Raw genomic sequence first — 27,221 nt, 5'->3', positions numbered from 1 at the left:
GAATATTCTTCAATATTGAAGAATAATATTGAAGAATATTCTTCAATATTGAAGAATAATATTTAAGAATATTCTTCAATATTATTATTATTGAAGAATAATATTGAAGAATATTCTTCAATATTGAAGAATAATATTGAAGAATATTCTTCAATATTGAAGAATAATATTGAAGAATATTCTTCAATATTGAAGAATATATTGAAGAATATTCTCCAATATTGAAGAATATTCTTCAATATTGAAGAATATTCTCCAATATTGAAGAATATTCTTCAATATTAAAGAATATTCTTCAATATTGAAGAATATTCTTCAATATTATTCTTCAATAATAATAATATTGAAGAATATTATTCTTCAATATTGAAGAATATTATTCATCAATATTGAAGAATATTCTTAAATATTGAAGAATATTCTTCAATATTGAAGAATAATATTGAAGAATATTCTTCAATATTGAAGAATAATATTGAAGAATATTCTTCAATATAGAAGAATATTCTTCAATATTGAAGATTAATATTGAAGAATATTCTTCAATATTCTTCAATATTGAAGAATATTCTTCAATATTGGAGAATATTCTTCAATATTGGAGAATATTCTCCAATATTATTATTCAATATTGGAGAATATTCTTTAATATTGGAGAATATTCTTCAATATTGAAGAATATTCTCCAATATTGAAGAATATTCTTCAATATTGAAGAATATTCTTCAATATTGAAGAATAATATTGAAGAATATTCTTCAATATTGAAGAATAATATTGAAGAATATTCTCCAATATTGAAGAATATTCTTCAATATTATTCTTCAATATTGAAGAATATTCTTCAATATTGAAGAATATTCTTCAATATTGAAGAATATTCTTCAATATTGAAGAATATTCTTCAATATTGAAGAATAATATTCTTCAATATTATTATTATTGAAGAATAATATTGAAGAATATTCTTAAATAATATTCTTCAATATTGAAGAATATTCTTCAATATTAATCTTCAATATTGAAGAATATTCTTCAATATTGAAGATTATTCTTCAATATTGAAGAATAATATTGAAGAATATTCTTCAATATTGAAGAATAATATTGAAGAATATTCTTCAATATTGCAGAATATTCTCCAATATTATTATTATATATTGGAGAATATTCTTTAATATTGGCGAATATTCTTCAATCTTGAAGAATATTCTCCAATATTGAAGAATATTATATAATATTGAAGAATATTCTTAAATATTATTCTTCAATATTGAAGAATATTCTTCAATATTGAAGAATATTCTTCAATATTATATTGAAGAATATTCTTCAATATTGAAGAATATTCTTTAATATTGAAGAATATTCTTCAATATTGGAGAATATTCTTCAATATTATTCTTCAATATTGAAGATTATTCTTCAATATTGGAGAATATTCTTCAATATTGAAGAATAATCTTCAATATTGAAGATTAATATTGAAGAATATTCTTCAATATTGAAGATTAATATTTATTATTCTTCAATATTGAAGAATATTCTTCAATATTAATCTTCAATATTGAAGATTATTCTTCAATATTGAAGAATAATCTTCAATATTGAAGATTAATATTGAAGAATATTCTTCAATATTGAAGAATAATAAATATTATTCTTCAATATTGAAGAATATTCTTCAATATTAATCTTCAATATTGAAGATTATTCTTCAATATTGAAGAATATTCTCCAATATTGAAGAATAATCTTCAATATTGAAGAATAATATTGAAGAATATTCTCCAATATTGAAGAATAATATTGAAGAATATTCTTCAATATTATTATTATTGAAGAATATTCTTCAATATTGAAGAATAATATTGAAGAATATTCTTCAATATTGAAGAATAATATTGAAGAAAATTCTTCAATATTGAAGATTAATATTTATTATTCTTCAATATTGAAGAATATTCTTCAATATTAATCTTCAATATTGAAGAATATTCTTCAATATTGAAGATTATTCTTCAATATTGAAGAATAATATTGAAGAATATTCTTCAATATTGAAGAATAATATTGAAGAATATTCTTCAATATTATTATTATTGAAGAATATTCTTCAATATTGAAGAATAATATTGAAGAATATTCTTTAATATTGAAGAATAATATTGAAGAATATTCTTCAATATTGCAGAATATTCTCCAATATTATTATTCAATATTGGAGAATATTCTTTAATATTGGCGAATATTCTTCAATATTGAAGAATATTCTCCAATATTGAAGAATATTCTATAATATTGAAGAATATTCTTAAATATTATTCTTCAATATTGAAGAATATTCTTCAATATTGAAGAATATTCTTCAATATTATATTGAAGAATATTCTTCAATATTGAAGAATATTCTTTAATATTGAAGAATATTCTTCAATAAAGAATATTCTTCAATATTGAAGAATATTCTTCAATATAATATTGAAGAATATTCTTCAATATTGAAGAATATTCTTCAATATTGAAGAATAATATTTAAGAATATTCTTCAATATTATAGAATATTCTTCAATATTGGAGAATATTCTTCAATATTGAAGAATATTCGCCAATATTAAAGAATATTCTCCAATATTGAATAATAATATTGGAGAATATTCTGCAATATTGAAGAATATTCTTCAATATTATTCTTCAATATTGAAGAATATTCTTCAATATTATTCTTCAATATTGAAGAATATTCTTCAATAATAATAATATTGAAGAATATTCTTCAATATTATTCTTCAATATTGAAGAATATTCTTCAATATTATTCTTCAATATTGAAGAATAATCTTCAATATTGAAGAATATTCTTCAATATTGAAGATTAATATTGAAGAATATTCTTCAATATTGAAGAATATTATTTAAGAATATTCTTCAATATTATTCTTCAATAATAATAATATTGAAGAATATTATTCTTCAATATTGAAGAATATTATTCATCAATATTGAAGAATAATCTTCAATATTGAAGAATAATATTGAAGAATATTCTTCAATATTGAAGATTAATATTGAAGAATATTCTTCAATATTGAAGAATATTCTTCAATATTGAAGAATATTCTTCAATATTATTATTATTGAAGAATAATATTGAAGAATATTCTTCAATATTGAAGAATAATATTGAAGAATATTCTTCAATATTGAAGAATAATATTGAAGAATATTCTTCAATATTGAAGAATATTCTTCAATATTGAAGATTAATATTGGCGAATATTCTTCAATATTGAAGAATATTCTCCAATATTGAAGAATATTCTTCAATATTGAAGAATAATATTGAAGAATATTCTCCAATATTGAAGAATATTCTTCAATATTAAAGAATATTCTTCAATATTGAAGAATATTCTTCAATATTATTCTTCAATATAATATTGAAGAATTTTCTTCAATATTGAAGAATATTCTTCAATATTGAAGAATAATATTTAAGAATATTCTTCAATATTATTATTATTGAAGAATAATATTGAAGAATATTCTTCAATATTGAAGAATAATATTGAAGAATATTCTTCAATATTGAAGAATAATATTGAAGAATATTCTTCAATATTGAAGAATATTCTTCAATATTGAAGATTAATATTGAAGAATATTCTTCAATATTGAAGAATATTATTCAATATTGAAGAATATTCTCCAATATTGAAGAATATTCTTAAATATTGAAGAATAATATTGAAGAATATTCTCCAATATTGAAGAATAATATTGAAGAATATTCTTCAATATTGAAGAATATTCTTCAATATTATTCTTCAATATTGAAGAATATTCTTCAATATTGAAGAATATTCTTCAATATTGAAGAATATTCTTCAATATTATTATTATTGAAGAATAATATTGAAGAATATTCATCAATATTGAAGAATAATATTGAAGAATATTCTTCAATATTGAAGAATAATATTGAAGAATATTCTTCAATATTGAAGAATATTCTTCAATATTGAAGAATAATATTGAAGAATATTCTTCAATATTGAAGAATATTCTTCAATATTATTCTTCAATATTGAAGAATATTCTTCAATATTGAAGATTATTCTTCAATATTGAAGAATAATATTGAAGAATATTCTTCAATATTGAAGAATATTATTATTCAATATTGGAGAATATTCTCCAATATTATTATTCAATATTGGAGAATATTCTTTAATAATGGCGAATATTCTTCAATATTGAAGAATATTCTCCAATATTGAAGAATATTCTTCAATATTGAAGAATATTCTTCAATATTGAAGAATAATATTGAAGAATATTCTTCAATATTGAAGAATATTCTTCAATATTATTCTTCAATATAATATTGAAGAATATTCTTCAATATTGAAGAATATTCTTCAATATTGAAGAATATTCTTCAATATTGAAGATTAATATTGAAGAATATTCTTCAATATTGAAGAATAATATTTAAGAATATTCTTCAATATTATTATTATTGAAGAATAATATTGAAGAATATTCTTCAATATTGAAGAATAATATTGAAGAATATTCTTCAATATTGGAGAATATTCTCCAATATTATTATTCAATATTGGAGAATATTCTTTAATATTGGCGAATATTCTTCAATATTGAAGAATATTCTCCAATATTGAAGAATATTCTTCAATATTGAAGAATAATATTGAAGAATATTCTCCAATATTCAAGAATATTCTTCAATATTAAACATTAATCTTCAATATTGAAGAATATTCTTCAATATTATTCTTCAATATAATATTTAAGAATTTTCTTCAATATTGAAGAATATTCTTCAATATTGAAGAATATTCTCCAATATTGAAGAATAATATTCTTCAATATTGAAGAATAATATTCTTCAATATTATTATTATTGAAGAATAATATTGAAGAATATTCTTCAATATTGAAGAATATTCTTCAATATTAATCTTCAATATTGAAGATTATTCTTCAATATTGAAGAATAATATTGAAGAATATTCTTCAATATTGAAGAATAATATTGAAGAATATTCTTCAATATTGAAGAATATTCTTCAATATTGAGGAATATTCTTCAATATTAATCTTCAATATTGAAGAATATTCTTCAATATTGAAGAATAATATTGAAGAATATTATTATTCAATATTGGAGAATATTCTCCAATATTATTATTCAATATTGGAGAATATTCTTTAATATTGGCGAATATTCTTCAATATTGAAGAATATTCTCCAATATTGAAGAATATTCTTCAATATTAAAGAATATTCTTCAATATTGAAGAATATTCTTCAATATTATTCTTCAATATAATATTGAAGAATTTTCTTCAATATTGAAGAATATTCTTCAATATTGAAGAATAATATTTAAGAATATTCTTCAATATTATTATTATTGAAGAATAATATTGAAGAATATTCTTCAATATTGAAGAATAATATTGAAGAATATTCTTCAATATTGAAGAATAATATTTAAGAATATTCTTCAATATTATTATTATTGAAGAATAATATTGAAGAATATTCTTCAATATTGAAGAATAATATTGAAGAATATTCTTCAATATTGAAGATTAATATTGAAGAATATTCTTCAATATTGAAGAATATTATTCAATATTGAAGAATATTCTCCAATATTGAAGAATATTCTTAAATATTGAAGAATAATATTGAAGAATATTCTCCAATATTGAAGAATATTCTTCAATATTGAAGAATATTCTTCAATATTATTCTTCAATATTGAAGAATATTCTTCAATATTGAAGAATATTCTTCAATATTGAAGAATAATATTGAAGAATATTCTTCAATATTGAAGAATAATATTTAAGAATATTCTTCAATATTATTATTATTGAAGAATAATATTGAAGAATATTCTTCAATATTGAAGAATAATATTGAAGAATATTCTTCATTATTGAAGAATAATATTGAAGAATATTCTTCAATATTGAAGAATATATTGAAGAATATTCTCCAATATTGAAGAATATTCTTCAATATTGAAGAATAATATTGAAGAATATTCTCCAATATTGAAGAATATTCTTCAATATTAAAGAATATTCTTCAATATTAAAGAATATTCTTCAATATTGAAGAATATTCTTCAATATTATTCTTCAATATAATATTGAAGAATATTCTTCAATATTGAAGAATATTCTTCAATATTGAAGAATAATATTTAAGAATATTCTTCAATATTGAAGAATATTCTTCAATATTGGAGAATATTCTTCAATATTGGAGAATATTCTTCAATATTATTCTTCAATATTGAAGATTATTCTTCAATATTGGAGAATATTCTTCAATATTGAAGAATAATCTTCAATATTGAAGATTAATATTGAAGAATATTCTTCAATATTGAAGAATAATATTTATTATTCTTCAATATTGAAGAATATTCTTCAATATTAATCTTCAATATTGAAGAATATTCTCCAATATTGAAGAATAATCTTCAATATTGAAGAATAATATTGAAGAATATTCTCCAATATTGAAGAATATTCTTCAATATTAAAGAATATTCTTCAATATTGAAGAATATTCTTCAATATAATATTGAAGAATATTCTTCAATATTAATCTTCAATATTGAAGATTATTCTTCAATATTGAAGAATATTCTCCAATATTGAAGAATATTCTTCAATATTGAAGAATAATATTGAAGAATAATATTGAAGAATATTCTCCAATATTGAAGAATATTCTTCAATATTAAAGAATATTCTTCAATATTGAAGATTAATATTGAAGAATATTCTTCAATATTGAAGAATAATATTGAAGAATAATATTGAAGATTATTCTTCAATATTGGAGAATATTCTTCAATATTGAAGAATAATCTTCAATATTGAAGATTAATATTGAAGAATATTCTTCAATATTGAAGATTAATATTTATTATTCTTCAATATTGAAGAATATTCTTCAATATTGAAGAATATTCTCCAATATTGAAGAATAATCTTCAATATTGAAGAATAATATTGAAGAATATTCTTCAATATTGAAGAATATTCTTCAATATTGAAGAATATTCTTTAATATTGAAGAATATTCTTCAATATTGGAGAATATTCTTCAATATTATTCTTCAATATTGAAGATTATTCTTCAATATTGAAGAATATTCTCCAATATTGAAGAATAATATTGAAGAATATTCTTTAATATTGAAGAATATTCTTCAATATTGAAGAATATTCTTCAATATTGGAGAATATTCTTCAATATTATTCTCCAATATTGAAGAATATTCTTTAATATTGAAGAATATTCTTCAATATTGAAGAATATTCTTCAATATTGAAGAATAATAAATATTATTCTTCAATATTGAAGAATATTCTTCAATATTAATCTTCAATATTGAAGATTATTCTTCAATATTGAAGATTATTCTTAAATATTGAAGAATAATATTGAAGAATATTCTCCAATATTGAAGAATATTCTTCAATATTGAAGAATATTCTTCAATATTATTCTTCAATATTGAAGAATATTCTTCAATATTGAAGAATATTCTTCAATATTGAAGAATAATATTGAAGAATATTCTTCAATATTGAAGAATAATATTTAAGAATATTCTTCAATATTATTATTATTGAAGAATAATATTGAAGAATATTCTTCAATATTGAAGAATAATATTGAAGAATATTCTTCAATATTGAAGAATAATATTGAAGAATATTCTTCAGTATTGAAGAATATATTGAAGAATATTCTCCAATATTGAAGAATATTCTTCAATATTGAAGAATAATATTTAAGAATATTCTTCAATATTATAGAATATTCTTCAATATTGAAGAATATTCTTCAATATTAATCTTCAATATTGAAGAATATTCTTCAATATTATTCTTCAATATTGAAGAATATTCTTCAATATTGAAGAATATTCTTCAATATTGGAGAATATTCTTCAATATTGAAGAATATTCTCCAATATTAAAGAATATTCTCCAATATTGAATAATAATATTGGAGAATATTCTCCAATATTGAAGAATATTCTCCAATATTGAAGAATATTCTTCAATATTGAAGAATATTGAAGAATATTCTTCAATATTAATCTTCAATATTGAAGAATATTCTTCTATATTGAAGAATATTCTTCAATATTATTCTTCAATATTGAAGAATATTCTTCAATATTATTCTTCAATATTGAAGAATATTCTTCAATATTGAAGAATATTCTTCAATATTGATGAATAATATTCTTCAATATTGAAGAATAATATTCTTCAATATTATTATTATTGAAGAATAATATTGAAGAATATTCTTCAATATTGAAGAATATTCTTCAATATTGAAGAATATTCTTCAATATTATTCTTCAATAATAATAATATTGAAGAATATTCTTAAATATTATTCTTCAATATTGAAGAATATTCTTCAATATTGAAGAATATTCTTCAATATTATATTGAAGAATAATATTGAAGAATATTCTTCAATATTGAAGAATATTCTTTAATATTGAAGAATATTCTTCAATATTGGAGAATATTCTTCAATATTATTCTTCAATATTGAAGAATAATCTTCAATATTGAAGATTAATATTGAAGAATATTCTTCAATATTGAAGAATAATATTGAAGAATATTCTTCAATATTGAAGAATATTCTTCAATATTATTCTTCAATATTGAAGATTATTCTTCAATATTGAAGAATATTCTTCAATATTGAAGAATATTCTTCAATATTATTCTTCAATATTGAAGATTATTCTTCAATATTGAAGAATATTCTTCAATATTGAAGAATATTCTTCAATATTATTCTTCAATATTGAAGATTATTCTTCAATATTGAAGAATATTCTTCAATATTGAAGAATATTCTTCAATATTGAAGAATATTCTTCAATATTGAAGATTAATATTGAAGAATATTCTTCAATATTGAAGAATAATATTCTTCAATATTATTATTATTGAAGAATAATATTGAAGAATATTCTTAAATATTATTCTTCAATATTGAAGAATATTCTTCAATATTATTCTTCAATATAATATTGAAGAATATTCTTCAATATTGAAGAATATTCTTCAATATTGAAGATTAATATTGAAGAATATTCTTCAATATTGAAGAATATTCTTCAATATTGAAGAATATTCTTCAATATTATTCTTCAATATTGAAGATTATTCTTCAATATTGAAGAATATTCTTCAATATTGAAGAATATTCTTCAATATTGAAGAATATTCTTCAATATTGAAGATTAATATTGAAGAATATTCTTCAATATTGAAGAATAATATTCTTCAATATTATTATTATTGAAGAATAATATTGAAGAATATTCTTAAATATTATTCTTCAATATTGAAGAATATTCTTCAATATTAATCTTCAATATTGAAGATTATTCTTCAATATTGAAGAATAATATTGAAGAATATTCTTCAATATTGAAGAATAATATTGAAGAATATTCTTCAATATTGAAGAATATTCTTCAATATTAATCTTCAATATTGAAGAATATTCTTCAATATTGAAGAATAATATTGAAGAATATTCTTCAATATTGCAGAATATTCTCCAATATTGAAGAATATTCTTCAATATTATTCTTCAATATAATATTGAAGAATTTTCTTCAATATTGAAGAATATTATTTAAGAATATTCTTCAATATTAATCTTCAATATTGAAGAATATTCTTCTATATTGAAGAATATTCTTCAATATTATTCTTCAATATTGAAGAATATTATTCATCAATATTGATGAATATTCTTCAATATTATTATTCAATATTGGAGAATATTCTTTAATATTGGCGAATATTCTTCAATATTGAAGAATATTCTCCAATATTGAAGAATATTCTATAATATTGAAGAATATTCTTAAATATTATTCTTCAATATTGAAGAATATTCTTCAATATTGAAGAATATTCTTCAATATTGAAGAATAATATTGAAGAATATTCTTCAATATAGAAGAATATTCTTCAATATTGAAGATTAATATTGAAGAATATTCTTCAATATTGAAGATTAATATTGAAGAATATTCTTCAATATTGAAGAATAATATTGAAGAATATTCTTCAATATTGCAGAATATTCTCCAATATTATTATTCAATATTGGAGAATATTCTTTAATATTGGAGAATATTCTTCAATATTGAAGAATATTCTCCAATATTGAAGAATATTCTTCAATATTGAAGAATATTCTTCAATATTGAAGAATAATATTGAAGAATATTCTTCAATATTGAAGAATATTCTTCAATATTGAAGAATAATATTCTTCAATATTATTATTATTGAAGAATAATATTGAAGAATATTCTTAAATAATATTCTTCAATATTGAAGAATATTCTTCAATATTAATCTTCAATATTGAAGAATAATATTGAAGAATATTCTTCAATATTGAAGAATAATATTGAAGAATATTCTTCAATATTGCAGAATATTCTCCAATATTGAAGAATATTCTATAATATTGAAGAATATTCTTAAATATTATTCTTCAATATTGAAGAATATTCTTCAATATTGAAGAATATTCTTCAATATTATATTGAAGAATATTCTTCAATATTGAAGAATATTCTTTAATATTGAAGAATATTCATCAATATTGAAGAATATTCTTCAATATTGAAGAATATTCTTCAATATTGAAGAATAATATTGAAGAATATTCTTCAATATTGAAGAATATTCTTCAATATAGAAGAATATTCTTCAATATTGAAGATTAATATTGAAGAATATTCTTCAATATTCTTCAATACTGAAGAATATTCTTCAATATTGGAGAATATTCTTCAATATTGGAGAATATTCTCCAATATTATTATTCAATATTGGAGAATATTCTTTAATATTGGAGAATATTCTTCAATATTGAAGAATATTCTCCAATATTGAAGAATATTCTTCAATATTGAAGAATATTCTTCAATATTGAAGAATAATATTGAAGAATATTCTTCAATATTGAAGATTAATATTGAAGAATATTCTCCAATATTGAAGAATATTCTTCAATATTATTCTTCAATATTGAAGAATATTCTTCAATATTGAAGAATAATATTCTTCAATATTATTATTATTGAAGAATAATATTGAAGAATATTCTTAAATAATATTCTTCAATATTGAAGAATATTCTTCAATATTAATCTTCAATATTGAAGAATATTCTTCAATATTGAAGAATATTCTTCAATATTGGAGAATATTCTTCAATATTGGAGAATATTCTCCAATATTATTATTCAATATTGGAGAATATTCTTTAATATTGAAGAATATTCTTCAATATTGAAGAATAATATTTAAGAATATTCTTCAATATTGAAGAATATTCTCCAATATTATTATTCAATATTGGAGAATATTCTTTAATATTGGAGAATATTCTTCAATATTGAAGAATATTCTCCAATATTGAAGAATATTCTTCAATATTGAAGAATATTCTTCAATATTGAAGATTAATATTGAAGAATATTCTTCAATATTGAAGAATATTCTTCAATATTGAAGAATAATATTCTTCAATATTATTATTATTGAAGAATAATATTGAAGAATATTCTTAAATAATATTCTTCAATATTGAAGAATATTCTTCAATATTGAAGAATATTCTTCAATATTGGAGAATATTCTTCAATATTGGAGAATATTCTCCAATATTATTATTCAATATTGGAGAATATTCTTTAATATTGGAGAATATTCTTCAATATTGAAGAATATTCTCCAATATTGAAGAATATTCTTCAATATTGAAGAATATTCTTCAATATTGAAGAATAATATTGAAGAATATTCTTCAATATTGAAGAATATTCTCCAATATTGAAGAATATTCTTCAATATTATTCTTCAATATTGAAGAATATTCTTTAATATTGGAGAATATTCTTCAATATTGAAGAATATTCTTCAATATTAATCTTCAATATTGAAGAATATTCTTCAATATTGAAGATTATTCTTCAATATTGAAGAATAATATTGAAGAATATTCTTCAATATTGAAGAATAATATTGAAGAATATTCTTCAATATTGCAGAATATTCTCCAATATTATTATTCAATATTGGAGAATATTCTTTAATATTGGCGAATATTCTTCAATATTGAAGAATATTCTCCAATATTGAAGAATATTCTATAATATTGAAGAATATTCTTAAATATTATTCTTCAATATTGAAGAATATTCTTCAATATTGAAGAATATTCTTCAATATTATATTGAAGAATATTCTTCAATATTGAAGAATATTCTTCAATATTGAAGAATATTCTTCAATATTGAAGATTAATATTGAAGAATATTCTTCAATATTGAAGAATATTCTTCAATATTGAAGAATATTCTTCAATATTATTCTTCAATATTGAAGATTATTCTTCAATATTGAAGAATATTCTTCAATATTGAAGAATATTCTTCAATATTGAAGAATATTCTTCAATATTGAAGATTAATATTGAAGAATATTCTCCAATATTGAAGAATATTCTTCAATATTATTCTTCAATATTGAAGAATATTCTTCAATATTGAAGAATATTGAAGAATATTCTATTGAATATTCTTCAATATTCAATAGAATATTATATTGAATATATTCTTCAATATTGAAGAATAATATTCTTCAATATTATTATTATTGAAGAATAATATTGAAGAATATTCTTAAATAATATTCTTCAATATTGAAGAATATTCTTCAATATTAATCTTCAATATTGAAGAATATTCTTCAATATTGAAGATTATTCTTCAATATTGAAGAATAATATTGAAGAATATTCTTCAATATTGAAGAATAATATTGAAGAATAATATTGAAGAATATTCTTCAATATTATTATTATTGAAGAATATTCTTCAATATTGAAGAATAATATTGAAGAATATTCTTCAATATTGAAGAATAATATTATTATTATTGAAGAATAATATTGAAGAATATTCTTAAATAATATTCTTCAATATTGAAGAATATTCTTCAATATTAATCTTCAATTTTGAAGAATATTCTTCAATATTGAAGATTATTCTTCAATATTGAAGAATAATATTGAAGAATATTCTTCAATATTGAAGAATAATATTGAAGAATATTCTTCAATATTGAAGAATAATATTGAAGAATATTCTTCAATATTGCAGAATATTCTCCAATATTATTATTCAATATTGGAGAATATTCTTTAATATTGGCGAATATTCTTCAATATTGAAGAATATTCTCCAATATTGAAGAATATTCTATAATATTGAAGAATATTCTTAAATATTATTCTTCAATATTGAAGAATATTCTTCAATATTGAAGAATATTCTTCAATATTATATTGAAGAATATTCTTCAATATTGAAGAATATTCTTTAATATTGAAGAATATTCTTCAATATTGGAGAATATTCTTCAATATTATTCTTCAATATTGAAGATTATTCTTCAATATTGGAGAATATTCTTCAATATTGAAGAATAATCTTCAATATTGAAGATTAATATTGAAGAATATTCTTCAATATTGAAGAATAATATTTATTATTCTTCAATATTGAAGAATATTCTTCAATATTGAAGAATATTCTTCAATATTGAAGAATAATATTGAAGAATATTCTTCAATATTGAAGAATAATATTGAAGAATATTCTTCAATATTGAAGAATAATAATATTGAAGAATATTCTTCAATATTATTCTTCAATATTGAAGAATATTCTTCAATATTGAAGAATATTCTTCAATATTGAAGAATATTCTTCAATATTGAAGAATATTCTTCAATATTATTCTTCAATATTGAAGAATATTCTTCAATATTGAAGAATATTCGTCAATATTGAAGAATATTATTCAATATTGAAGAATATTCTTCAATATTATTCTTCAATATTGAAGAATATTCTTCAATATTATTCTTCAATATTGAAGAATATTCTTCAATATTGAAGAATATTCTTCAATATTGAAGAATAATAAATATTATTCTTCAATATTGAAGAATATTCTTCAATATTGAAGAATAATATTGAAGAATATTCTTCAATATTGAAGAATATTCTTCAATATTGAAGAATAATAATATTGAAGAATATTCTTCAATATTATTCTTCAATATTGAAGAATATTCTTCAATATTGAAGAATAATATTGAAGAATATTCTTCAATATTATTATTATTGAAGAATAATATTGAAGAATATTCATCAATATTGAAGAATATTCTTCAATATTGAAGAATATTTTTCAATATTGAAGAATAATAATATTGAAGAATATTCTTCAATATTATTCTTCAATATTGAAGAATATTCTTCAATATTGAAGAATAATATTGAAGAATATTCTTCAATATTATTATTCTTCAATATTGAAGAATATTCTTCAATATTGAAGAATATTCTTCAATATTATTCTTCAATATTGAAGAATATTCTTCAATATTGAAGAATAATATTGAAGAATATTCTTCAATATTGAAGAATAATATTTAATATTCTTCAATATTGAAGAATATTCTTCAATATTGAAGAATATTCTTCAATATTGAAGAATATTCTTCAATATTGATGAATATTCTTCAATATTATTCTTCAATAATAATAATATTGAAGAATATTCTTCAATATTATTATTATTCAATATATTGAAGAATATTCTTCAATATTGAAGAATATTCTTCAATATTGAAGAATATTCTTCAATATTGAAGAATAATATTGAAGAATATTCTTCAATATTGAAGAATAATATTGAAGAATATTCTTCAATATTGAAGAATAATATTGAAGAATATTCTTCAATATTGAAGAATAATATTGAAGAATATTCTTCAATATTGAAGAATAATATTGAAGAATATTCTTCAATATTGAAGAATATTCTTCAATATTGAAGAATAATAATATTGAAGAATATTCTTCAATATTATTCTTCAATATTGAAGAATATTCTATTGAAGAATATTCTTCAATATTGAAGAATATTCTTCAATATTGAAGAATATTCTTCAATATTGAAGAATAATATTGAAGATTATTCTTCAATAATGAAGAATAATATTGAAGAATATTCTTCAATATTATTATTATTCAATATATTGAAGAATATTCTTCAATATTGAAGAATATTCTTCAATATTGAAGAATAATAATATTGAAGAATATTCTTCAATATTATTCTTCAATATTGAAGAATATTCTTCAATGTTGAAGAATATTCTTCAATATTGAAGAATAATATTGAAGAATATTCTTCAATATTATTATTATTGAAGAATAATATTGAAGAATATTCATCAATATTGAAGAATATTCTTCAATATTATTCTTCAATATTGAAGAATATTCTTCAATATTATTCTTCAATATTGAAGAATATTCTTCAATATTGAAGAATATTCTTCAATATTGAAGAATATTTTTCAATATTGAAGAATAATAATATTGAAGAATATTCTTCAATATTATTCTTCAATATTGAAGAATATTCTTCAATATTGAAGAATAATATTGAAGAATATTCTTCAATATTGAAGAATAATATTGAAGAATATTCTTCAATATTGAAGAATAATATTGAATAATATTCTTCAATATTGACGAATATTCTTCAATATTGAAGAATATTCTTCAATATTATTCTTCAATATTGAAGAATATTCTTCAATATTATTCTTCAATATTGAAGAATATTCTTCAATATTGAAGAATATTCTTCAATATTGAAGAATATTCTTCAATATTATTCTTCAATATTGAAGAATATTCTTCAATATTATTCTTCAATATTGAAGAATATTCTTCAATATTGAAGAATATTCTTCAATATTGAAGAATATTCTTCAATATTATTCTTCAATATTGAAGAATATTCTTCAATATTGAAGAATATTCTTCAATATTGTAGAATATTCTTCAATATTATTCTTCAATATTGAAGAATATTCTTCAATATTATTCTTCAATATTGAAGAATATTCTTCAATATTATTCTTCAATATTGAAGAATATTCTTCAATATTGAAGAATATTCTTTAATATTGAAGAATATTCTTTAATATTGAAGAATATTCTTCAATATTGAAGAATATTCTTCAATATTGAAGAATATTCTTCAATATTGAAGAATATTCTTCAATACTGAAGAATATTCTTCAATAGAATATTCTTCAATACTGAAGAATATTCTTCAATAGAATATTCTTCAATACTGAAGAATATTCTTCAATAGAATATTCTTCAATACTGAAGAATATTCTTCAATAGAATATTCTTCAATACTGAAGAATATTCTTCAATACTGAAGAATATTCTTCAATACTGAAGAATATTCTTCAGTACTGAAGAATATTCTTCAGTACTGAAGAATATTCTTCAATACTGAAGAATATTCTTCAGTATTGAAGAATATTCTTCAGTATTGAAGAATATTCTTCAGTATTGAAGAATATTCTTCAATACTGAAGAATATTCTTCAATACTGAAGAATATTCTTCAATACTGAAGAATATTCTTCAATACTGAAGAATATTCTTCAGTATTGAAGAATATTCTTCAGTACTGAAGAATATTCTTCAGTACTGAAGAATATTCTTCAGTATTGAAGAATATTCTTCAGTATTGAAGAATATTCTTCAGTATTGAAGAATATTCTTCAATACTGAAGAATATTCTTCAATACTGAAGAATATTCTTCAATACTGAAGAATATTCTTCAGTATTGAAGAATATTCTTCAGTACTGAAGAATATTCTTCAGTACTGAAGAATATTCTTCAGTATTGAAGAATATTCTTCAGTACTGAAGAATATTCTTCAGTACTGAAGAATATTCTTCAGTACTGAAGAATATTCTTCAGTATTGAAGAATATTCTTCAGTATTGAAGAATATTCTTCAGTATTGAAGAATATTCTTCAGTATTGAAGAATATTCTTCAGTATTGAAGAATATTCTTCAGTATTGAAGAATATTCTATTGAAGAATATTCTTCAGTATTGAAGAATATTCTATTGAAGAATATTCTATTGAAGAATATTCTTCAGTATTGAAGAATATTCTATTGAAGAATATTCTTCAGTATTGAAGAATATTCTATTGAAGAATATTCTTCAGTATTGAAGAATATTCTATTGAAGATTATTCTTCAGTATTGAAGAATATTCTTCAGTATTGAAGAATATTCTTCAGTATTGAAGAATATTCTTCAATACTGAAGAATATTCTTCAATACTGAAGAATATTCTTCAATACTGAAGAATATTCTTCAGTATTGAAGAATATTCTTCAGTACTGAAGAATATTCTTCAGTACTGAAGAATATTCTTCAGTATTGAAGAATATTCTTCAGTACTGAAGAATATTCTTCAGTACTGAAGAATATTCTTCAGTACTGAAGAATATTCTTCAGTATTGAAGAATATTCTTCAGTATTGAAGAATATTCTTCAGTATTGAAGAATATTCTTCAGTATTGAAGAATATTCTTCAGTATTGAAGAATATTCTTCAGTATTGAAGAATATTCTTCAGTATTGAAGAATATTCTTCAGTATTGAAGAATATTCTATAGTATTGAATATTCTATTGAAGAATATTCTTCAGTATTGAAGAATATTCTATTGAAGAATATTCTTCAGTATTGAAGAATATTCTATTGAAGAATATTCTTCAGTATTGAAGAATATTCTTCAGTATTGAAGAATATTCTTCAGTATTGAAGAATATTCTTCAGTATTGAAGAATATTCTTCAGTATTGAAGAATATTCTTCAGTATTATTCTGCAGTATTTAAGATTATTCAAAAATATTCTTTATTCATTATTATTCCTCTAAACTATATATTATTCCTTTTTTTTTAATATTTATTATTATGTTTCAATATTCAGTTTAATTTTCAATAAATAATTTGTAATAATAATAAACGTTTTTCACAACTATTCTTTAATTTTTTTTTTTTTATATAATGCTTTCATTTTACTAATGTATTTTTCTTTTCCCGATTATTATATATATTATACATACGTACGTGTCACCTTTGACTCAAGACAAAACACAAGAGGTTGTTAAAAACAAATTTACAAAAAACAACCTTCAATTAAAGTATGTTTATTTACACAATAATCATTACATCTCAAACGGATACAGTAATTTAGGATATTTCTACTCACCTCTAACTGCACAACATAAAGGGGGCCGCACAAATTCACTGATTACAAATACACAGTACAACAATACTCTTAAATATAGTAAGCACACCATTTCAATGTTACACTCGGGGCAAAATTCTTGTACGTCCCAGGTATACTGTCTATCAATGATATCACACATCAAAACTATTTTACGTGCTACACTACTTATTGATAACTATACACACTTCAATCACTTTACAATCGAAAGCACATTATGTATTAAACTTAAACTATCTTAATACACAAGTTTAAAATATATTGTTAACAAACACTCACGAGTACCTTAGGGTATTTCTACCCCTTCCCGGCGCACATATTCAATTAGTACAATTACAACAATCCTATTTAACATTTCACGTTCATATATTCTTAGATAATACTATATTACTGTACATCAACCACACTAAATATTAACACATTAACCCTCAAAGTTAATATTCTCACTACTTCCTTCAATGATTCATAATCAAAATATCTTTGCCCTCTCCGTCACATTCCGTGAGATACGAGATTTTCTCAGACAAACACTCTCCCAACACAGTAACTATTGTGCAACTGACCAAAACTGTTACAAACATCAAACGTATTATTCATATCTATTTCCTATTGTACTTCTCTATACACTTTTACTTTAACATTTGTTTCGACATTTCTCACTACAGAACGTTCAACGCTAACAATACTACAAACTTACTTTTCTGAGGTTCAAACAAAACGGCCTCACATTGCCCACTTTTTTTTTTTATATTGCTAATATTGGACTTATTTATTAACTTTTATTATATATTTATATTAAATAGTATAATGACCTATTCTTTTTAATTGCTAAATTACCGATTTACAATGATTTTTAACTATTTATTGACTGGTCCTTAACAATCAAGTATTAACCAATATTTATAATGATTATTCTTTATAAACTATAATACAATTAATAACAATCTAGAAATACTATATGAAACTTGCATTATTTTATTTACAATCATTACAATTCTTCGGAGTATTTCTTAGCTATCTGCAGCCTTATCAATTTGGGGGTTCCGCCGGAGCACCCCCAAGGCCCAACGCGGCGCCTGCCCGCTGTAACTACGAATGTCTGTCGACATCATGGCCGCAGTAGTCTTGCCCTCGGGCTCCATCCCTTTTCCTTGTTCATCAATGGTGTACCTCGTGCGCCTTCCGTAGTCGGTTCTGGAAGTATTAAGGCAGTAAGGGTGGCCACAAACGGCCATGCACTATGAACGAGACAGCCAACGAACCTAACCCTTAAGGGTACTGCTGAAATTATTTTCTAACAGGAGGGGGACATTTCCACAAGCCTCATTAATGGATAAAGCCAGGGTGATACCCTGTGCGAAATTCTGAAAAGGAACACTGGAACAGGGGAAAGCAGTGACTACACGGGAAAGGAAGAGAAACAAAAGTCTTCCAGGAAACTACTCGGTAGCGAAGTAACGTAACTAACAACCCAAGCAGAACTTTACCGGGAAAAACAACCACCACTAACAAACAATTATTTGGGGGGGGGGGGGGGGATACAGTTACCGTATCTGGGTCAAGGGCACAAGTTAATCCAGGGGGAGGGATCTAGCAACCAATATTTCATTTCTAAATCTTCTAATATATTATTATCAAAAAACCAAACAATCAATATTTACATGAGTATATCATGTATATAATATCCTAATTTATCAATAAAACCATACATCTAATATAAAAAACGGCTCCTAAGGCGCAACTGCAACATCCTTCCGTCCACAGTGACACGAACACAATTTATAAGTTTGGTAACACTCCCCCTTACAGTCATCTCCATTGTATGTTGCCCTCCCAAACCATTTTACACCTCAATAGTTAGCCTAAAATACTCCATTAAGACGCGTAATTGTCTTTACTCTCAGTCTCCATCAGCAGTCTGCGACCACCAGTACCCCAAGAACTTAAATATCTGGGGATCTGAAGCAAACTTAAATGCACACAACGAAGGCTACGGATCCGTCAATGTCGATTATTTCTTCTCATTAATATAGTAAACTAACATAAATAACGACGAACATAGTAAACAAACTACCACACTCATAATATTTTCATACCGACATGATGCGAATAATACAATGAATGACTAATATACATTATTCTAGCAACTATTCAATATACACACATTTACATATACACACACATTCACAAACAATAACTAGTAACTTACAAATATAACTCAGTTTGCACTAACATGTAAAACACAGACAACCACTAGAGGGATAAGGAAAAGCACAAAATACTCCTTCCAAACTACTACGTCCCAGGACAAGTAGCCGGCTAACAGGCCGGCCACCGCCAGCTAAGGCCTCCACAGGGGTCCCGGTTAAGGCCGTAACGAACTGGCCCAGCTAATGGGCATAGTACGGGACACACCGAGGGCATGGCGGAAAATGCCACATAAAACGATAACAAGTCAAGCAAAGGCACCCGATAACTAACGCGACTAAAACCCGGACCTAATAATAAAGGACTTAAGTAATACTATCATACAGTAGGAACTCTATAAATACATCAATAACTATTTCTCCCACACTGGGGAGGAGGAAATAAGCACGGAAACCCCTAACCTTAAACAAACAAACAATAACGTACCATCCAAAAAACGAACACTAGTGGTCAACAAGGGCAAAATAAGCCCTTAAACACTTGACAAATGTCAACTGTAGAATCCGGCATCTGAACATCAGCTGCAACACCTCCAGCTGGACCATCTTCCACCTCAACAGCACCAACCTGGGACAGCAACAGCTGTACCCACAGCAGCTACAACACCGACTGGCCGGAATCTCACCAGCCGCAACACCAACAGCAGCTGCACAACAAAATGGAGCAACAACGTACGAACAGTGGCGGCTCGGACACTAGGGCAGACGGCTGCACCAGATGCAACACACCAAACTGACCATCGCCAGCTAGAACAGTCACACGTCCCACCAAAAACATCGCCCGGACATCAACCCCTCAACGAAGGCAGCCAACACGTCGGTGCATGTGAAAACCTTCCGGCCTACACCGACCAGACAACACGTCGGATAACCAGCGGCCCGGGAGCCTGCAGATTATTTCCGCTTACACCCGGTACACAAACAGACTGGAAACGTTTACTGGTACTCAAAAACCAAACTAAGTACCGACAGCTATACATTACCAATGACAAAGTAAACAAAACAACTATAAAGGTCAAACGATAAGTAAAATGACATGCACTTAAGCAATGCATAAATAGCAATAAATTCCTGAACGAACTAATCAGAATACGAGTCCAAGATAAACTTAAAGAGAGGCATGAGGCCCCAAGACAGCGTCTAGTACATCCTAGCTGACTTTCTTTAAATTATGCTTCAACTTTAAGTTAAAGTCAACATAATTGTAAACCAGTCAACATAATTGTAAACCAGTTAAGTAAAAACATCAAGCAACAGCAATGTCAAATGAAGGAATTTGCCACAGGAAACTATACGTAAATGCACGCCCAGAATAAACTTCAAGCAAGAGGCAAGGGCCCGATCCCTGCAACTATCACATCCTACCTGACTAAGTTATTATGTAAATCCAAACCACAAGTTCAACAAACGAATGTCAAAACACATAAAAACATGCAGCTTGACACTGCATAACAATCATTAATAAATTAAGGTCACTTATGGAAATTACAACTCCATGAAAACTTAAAGCTAGGGGCCGGAGGCCTGTGTCACAGCACCTACCTGACTTAAGTTATTAGGTCAAGCGATAAGCAAAATAATCAACATGTGTGTCAACCAGTAATAAATACATACATGCAGCAAGACGCTGCATAATTTGCGGGAATAATTAGCTTTTGTAACTAAACGTAAATGAAGGCCCACTAATCTTAAAGCACGAGGCAAGGGGGGGGGGGGGGGGCCTACTCCGCGCCTATCACAACCTACCTCAGTTACTTGATAACTTAATGCCAAACAACAGTTAAACAATCACAATTGCAAAACCAGTAAGAGTAAATAACGTGCAGCTTGACCCGCATAAATTATATTCATAAATTTAGGTACATTCAAATTATATTGGTATTGCGTAACATTAAAGTCAAAAGCATCACGCTTGTACCTCACGAAATAGTTAAACCTAGGTTACGTTACTTAATACAAGACTTAATGAATTATTTATTCACTTAATAAAACATGCACGAGGCCAATGCATAAATTTTATTTAATTGCAGAGAAAATTCGTAGTTCAAACCCCAAGGAAGGTAACAGCAACAGACTTGGACCCGTGATGCTGGTCAAAGATAAATCAATTGTCACCCATAACAAATTGTAACTGAAAGACAATATTAGTTTTTTATATAGCCAGCATTTACAGTAGGGTAAGTCATTTACAGTCAATGATCTAACACTACATTCACGTCTGCTTTACATTTATATCTATAACCAATTTCACTTCATTTCGGTAACGTTTCACATATTAAAAACTTATTACCTTGGCATTCTAGGGAATACAATAACATTTATATATACAAGGTACATTGGCTTTTTTTATAATACATAGCATGGTATTTACACTTGTAAGGCCATTAGTACGCGCAGCGTTTCGGCAAAGTCCTTATTGTAAGATAATTTTTACTACCTCAATTCTAGCGGATTTAATAACGTGATTCATACATTGCAACAAACTATACGTCAGATTAGTACGTACACGTATATTCAACCACATTGGTATATTAAACCTCCGAATGCATTGACAGCTTCATTGCTAATTTAAACTAAGATTAATAGGCACCATACAGCTAATTGAAACCACATAACACACCAATGATCACAATGGTAAAGTTGTTTTTTGCATTGGGTACATCATTACGAGATTGGGGACCACTAGATACAATCAATTTTTAAACCAACTATGTACAACAATATGAATATGCAATTAGGTACTTTTTAGTTTAAATATTAGGTAATTGTAAACCTATTCTTCCTAATTACGTACTTTATATTAATGGATTACAGTCAGAAGATTATTAGCAATTTAGGTACCTCTATTTTAATTATTTACTTATGATTCCCTACAACTATCTATCCCTTTACGATTCAACAATTCCCCAACAATATTTATCTACATCAACTATATATTTCCCATTCATTGACAACACATTTAATGCCCTCTGTAAGGACAACCCCTTCTACGCGACTCCATCCTATTTCTCTATTATATATATTCAACTTTCAATATCAATCCACATTAATAACTATTCAAAACCCGCTGGATATCTAATTAGATGCTAGACGATTCTCCACTAACAACATTTACGACCTATTTTAATTCTTTCGTACCTTGTATCCAAGACAGAAACTGGATCCTTCAACAGCTGGAGGTTGTGTCCCTAGAGTAACTACACACGATGGTACCAACGTCATCTACCTCGAGGGTCCTCAACCGTGTCACCTGCGAAACTATATTCTATTCAGGATTCTGAACATTCATATACGATAAACATTCCTTATCACCATTACTATCTCAAATACACGCCAATGCACTGTTCAAACAACAAGACACCTTAGGAGGGAGGGGAGGGGGTGCCTCAGGGGCCAATTTTGAAATGGGACATGCATCGAGTTATGAATCCAAGCGCCAGTCCACCTTCCAGACACTCTGGGGGGGGGGGGGGGGGGTTTATCAACTAAGCTTAATCTCTTCTCTGGGAGCTGCGAGTGTGTGACCTGTTCTTCATGTCTATTTCACCATCTATGGATGAATACCGCGTAGCATTCAGATACACACACACAACAAAGCTTCCACACGTTATGTTCACTTACAGCCATTTAGTTTTATTACATAATAAAAGTGCTCCGTCTAGTAAGGCTGGGTCTCATGACGTCTAATGCTCAAAGTACACCACATGATTCATTCAGGAATGATAATATATTTAGTACTACTTGGGATTTCAGTTTTATGCACTACGTAACTAAATTCTTGGAGGAAGATGTGTTGATATAACATATCACTCACCTGCAGGTCACAGCCTCTTCCATTACTCTCCAGTGTGGCGTTGGTTGGTCTCCACCAATGCTGCTTTCACCACAAATACATACTTCACCATTGCTGTTTCGCTCGGCCCGCACCTCTCCACACGCTGATCTGCATGAAATATAATGCATAATATCCATCCATTTAACCTTAATAACAATTGTTATTAAGGGCTACAAACATCGATTTATGAACACTCTAGTCCTAACTCCTTACACAATTATTTCTTCCATCCAAAATCTTTTCCTATCATATTCTATATTTCTAACTAACAATTTGTAGATTACTTTCTGATGTCTTCCATCATCTAAACGCTGTTACACGTTGCTAAACTATAATACATAGCAAAACATGTCTCGCAGCTCTGACGAGAGCTAATTTTTTTTTCAATACCATCAAAGCGCAGCCATGACAATACTCAAAAACACTCAACCCCTCACTCAAAACACCATGTCGGGTATACCTACAATCCGAAGCTAAACACGAAATTGAAATTTATTCGGGTTTCCTGATCGCGCATAATCATCCTCCCTTATCACAATCTCTTAGTTCTGGCTAGACAACATTAACTGCCAATTAATTACCTACCAGTAGTAATTAGGGTACCTATATCACAAAATTGCATTATTATGTTACACGGAAAGGAGACTATGTTCCTAGTACACAATTCTCAATTAACACTACAAAATCAAGCCCACACCATATACTTCCTGCTACACAATGATAACCAACAACTCGTGGACCAATAGCTGAAGCTCAACCTTAACTTACAAAAGTGACTTACTCTTGACATGTTTTTTTTCACTTTTGCCTCAAACTACGCTGTTAGAGCGCACGCTATCCCGCTCACTACACAATTACACCAATATCAACAACCACCACCACCTACACACTCCCACGTGTACCGTCGCCAGACACCTACAGTAAACATCACAAATACTGTCACGAGGCTCACATCTCCAGTTGAAATTAATCAACCATTGGTCGCAAGTCAACCATAACCTTATCACCTACACGTATAAATGATAAAGCTCAATATTTTTTATGACATCTTTGTCCTACGAAGGAGGTCGCGCTTATTTCATGCTGTATATTCAACATTATAAACAAATTCACTTAAAAAAACATTATTCAAATATTACTGCCATTATTATCAACTATGTACCGAAAACGACTCCGGTCAATTTATGTCTACGTCCTTCTACGAGGACAGGAAGGCTACGTATTGTCAACAGTTCCCCCCCCCCTCATACGTCAAATTATGTACCCACGTAACCCGAACACTTTAAAGTGTGGGGGGGGGGGGGGGGGGGGGACAACAGCACTTTAAAATTTGATAACTACACTCGACCCCGACCGAGAGCGCCCAAAGCGTATCCACAGACTTATTCACTACTCTCAATCAGCAAAGTTACCGGAAGCAACACCACCATCCTCCTTCCACAATAGATTTTTATACTATTTTAACATTAATTACCGTAAAAAGTTGTTAAGTGGTGTAACTCATACCTTTTCATATTTAAAACTGATGGGTGTCCTAATATGGCTGTAGTAATAACTGCTCAAACTTCCATTGCCCAAATTAGGCTCTAAATTACGCTATTCCTAATACAATATTACTATGCCTCTAACTATTTCCAGTGTGCCGGATAGGCCCATCATACCTTGGTAACTCAAGTACCACTACTGGAACATCTGCCACCACCTTCTGCTCGCCAGGGTATGACTCCAATCATCCCTCCTTCAAGACTACTGTGGAAAAAAATACCAATGTTACAAATCAATACAGTACGTAAACATTATTAAATATCTTTTAGTACTGATTATGGGTCAGGACTAACACATATCGCACTATATATACACCCCAACACGGGGTATATACGACAGCTAACAATAATAGAGATTTTTGCCCCTATGTGCGTTTTGACGGTGTACAGAGTGACAGTGTAACCTAGGGGTCTGTCACCAAAGCGAACCCCAAAGGGTAACGGGCTACCAGCTAAGAGTAACATCACGCCCTAACACTAACTTGTACACCTCTACTCGGCTAATTCTAGGGGCAAAATAACGTTCCGTTGCGCCTGAATGAGCAGGTGGACTCAATAGCCAATCACGTTTCTCATTTGCAGTTGACGTCACATTGTCGCAACCTGTACGGTCATTCGTCGCCTCGACGTAATTGGATACCCGAGTAGTTAATGAGATTTATTTTTGGAAAATGAAATATATACAATAAAATGTATACACAAACTATAAGAAACATACATGTACCAAATGAATGAGATTTTATTCAGTTTTATATAATTTACCTATTTTAAATTATCTGTTAGATTACGCACCTGCCAGAAACGCTGCGCGTACTAGCGGCTTTACAAGAGTGTAATTACTGTATTATGCTATGTATTCCCACAAACACAATGTACCTTCTTGTATATAAATTACAATTTGTAACTCTATTTTTGCTAAACATTCAGAAGTAAATGAAGGTTCGTTGAAGAATATTCTTCAGTACTGAAGAATATTCTTCAGTACTGAAGAATATTCTATAGTATTGAAGAATATTCTATTGAAGAATATTCTTCAGTACTGAAGAATATTCTTCAGTACTGAAGAATATTCTTCAGTATTGAAGAATATTCTTCAGTATTGAAGAATATTCTATAGTATTGAAGAATATTCTATTGAAGAATATTCTTCAGTATTGAAGAATATTCTTCAGTATTGAAGAATATTCTTCAATACTGAAGAATATTCTTCAGTACTGAAGAATATTCTTCAATACTGAAGAATATTCTTCAATACTGAAAAATATTCTTCAATACTGAAGAATATTCTTCAATAGAATATTCTTC

The 27,221-nt window shown here is 25.5% G+C and overlaps 1 long non-coding RNA gene across 3 annotated transcripts; it reads right to left on the bottom strand.

Moving 5' to 3' along the window:
- Positions 1-18,234: 18,234 nt before the first annotated feature.
- On the bottom strand, positions 18,235-26,473 carry LOC138357267 (uncharacterized). 3 transcript variants are annotated; one of them, XR_011224876.1, is made up of 5 exons: positions 26,399-26,473; positions 26,034-26,121; positions 24,352-24,480; positions 23,676-23,795; positions 18,235-19,524 (listed from the first exon to the last, which is right to left on the bottom strand). It is a non-coding gene; the product is annotated as an uncharacterized lncRNA (long non-coding RNA). The 3 variants fall into 3 exon arrangements; XR_011224875.1 differs by having other exon boundaries at positions 23,676-23,787; XR_011224877.1 differs by lacking the exons at positions 26,034-26,121; positions 26,399-26,473 and adding an exon at positions 25,535-25,612 and having other exon boundaries at positions 23,676-23,787.
- Between the last annotated feature and the right edge of the window lie 748 nt (positions 26,474-27,221).

This window comes from Procambarus clarkii, chromosome 77, assembly GCF_040958095.1.
Source record: "Procambarus clarkii isolate CNS0578487 chromosome 77, FALCON_Pclarkii_2.0, whole genome shotgun sequence".
Lineage (NCBI taxonomy): Eukaryota > Metazoa > Arthropoda > Malacostraca > Decapoda > Cambaridae > Procambarus > Procambarus clarkii.
Note: the sequence above shows the minus strand (reverse complement) of the source record. Positions and strands in the feature narration are given on the sequence as shown.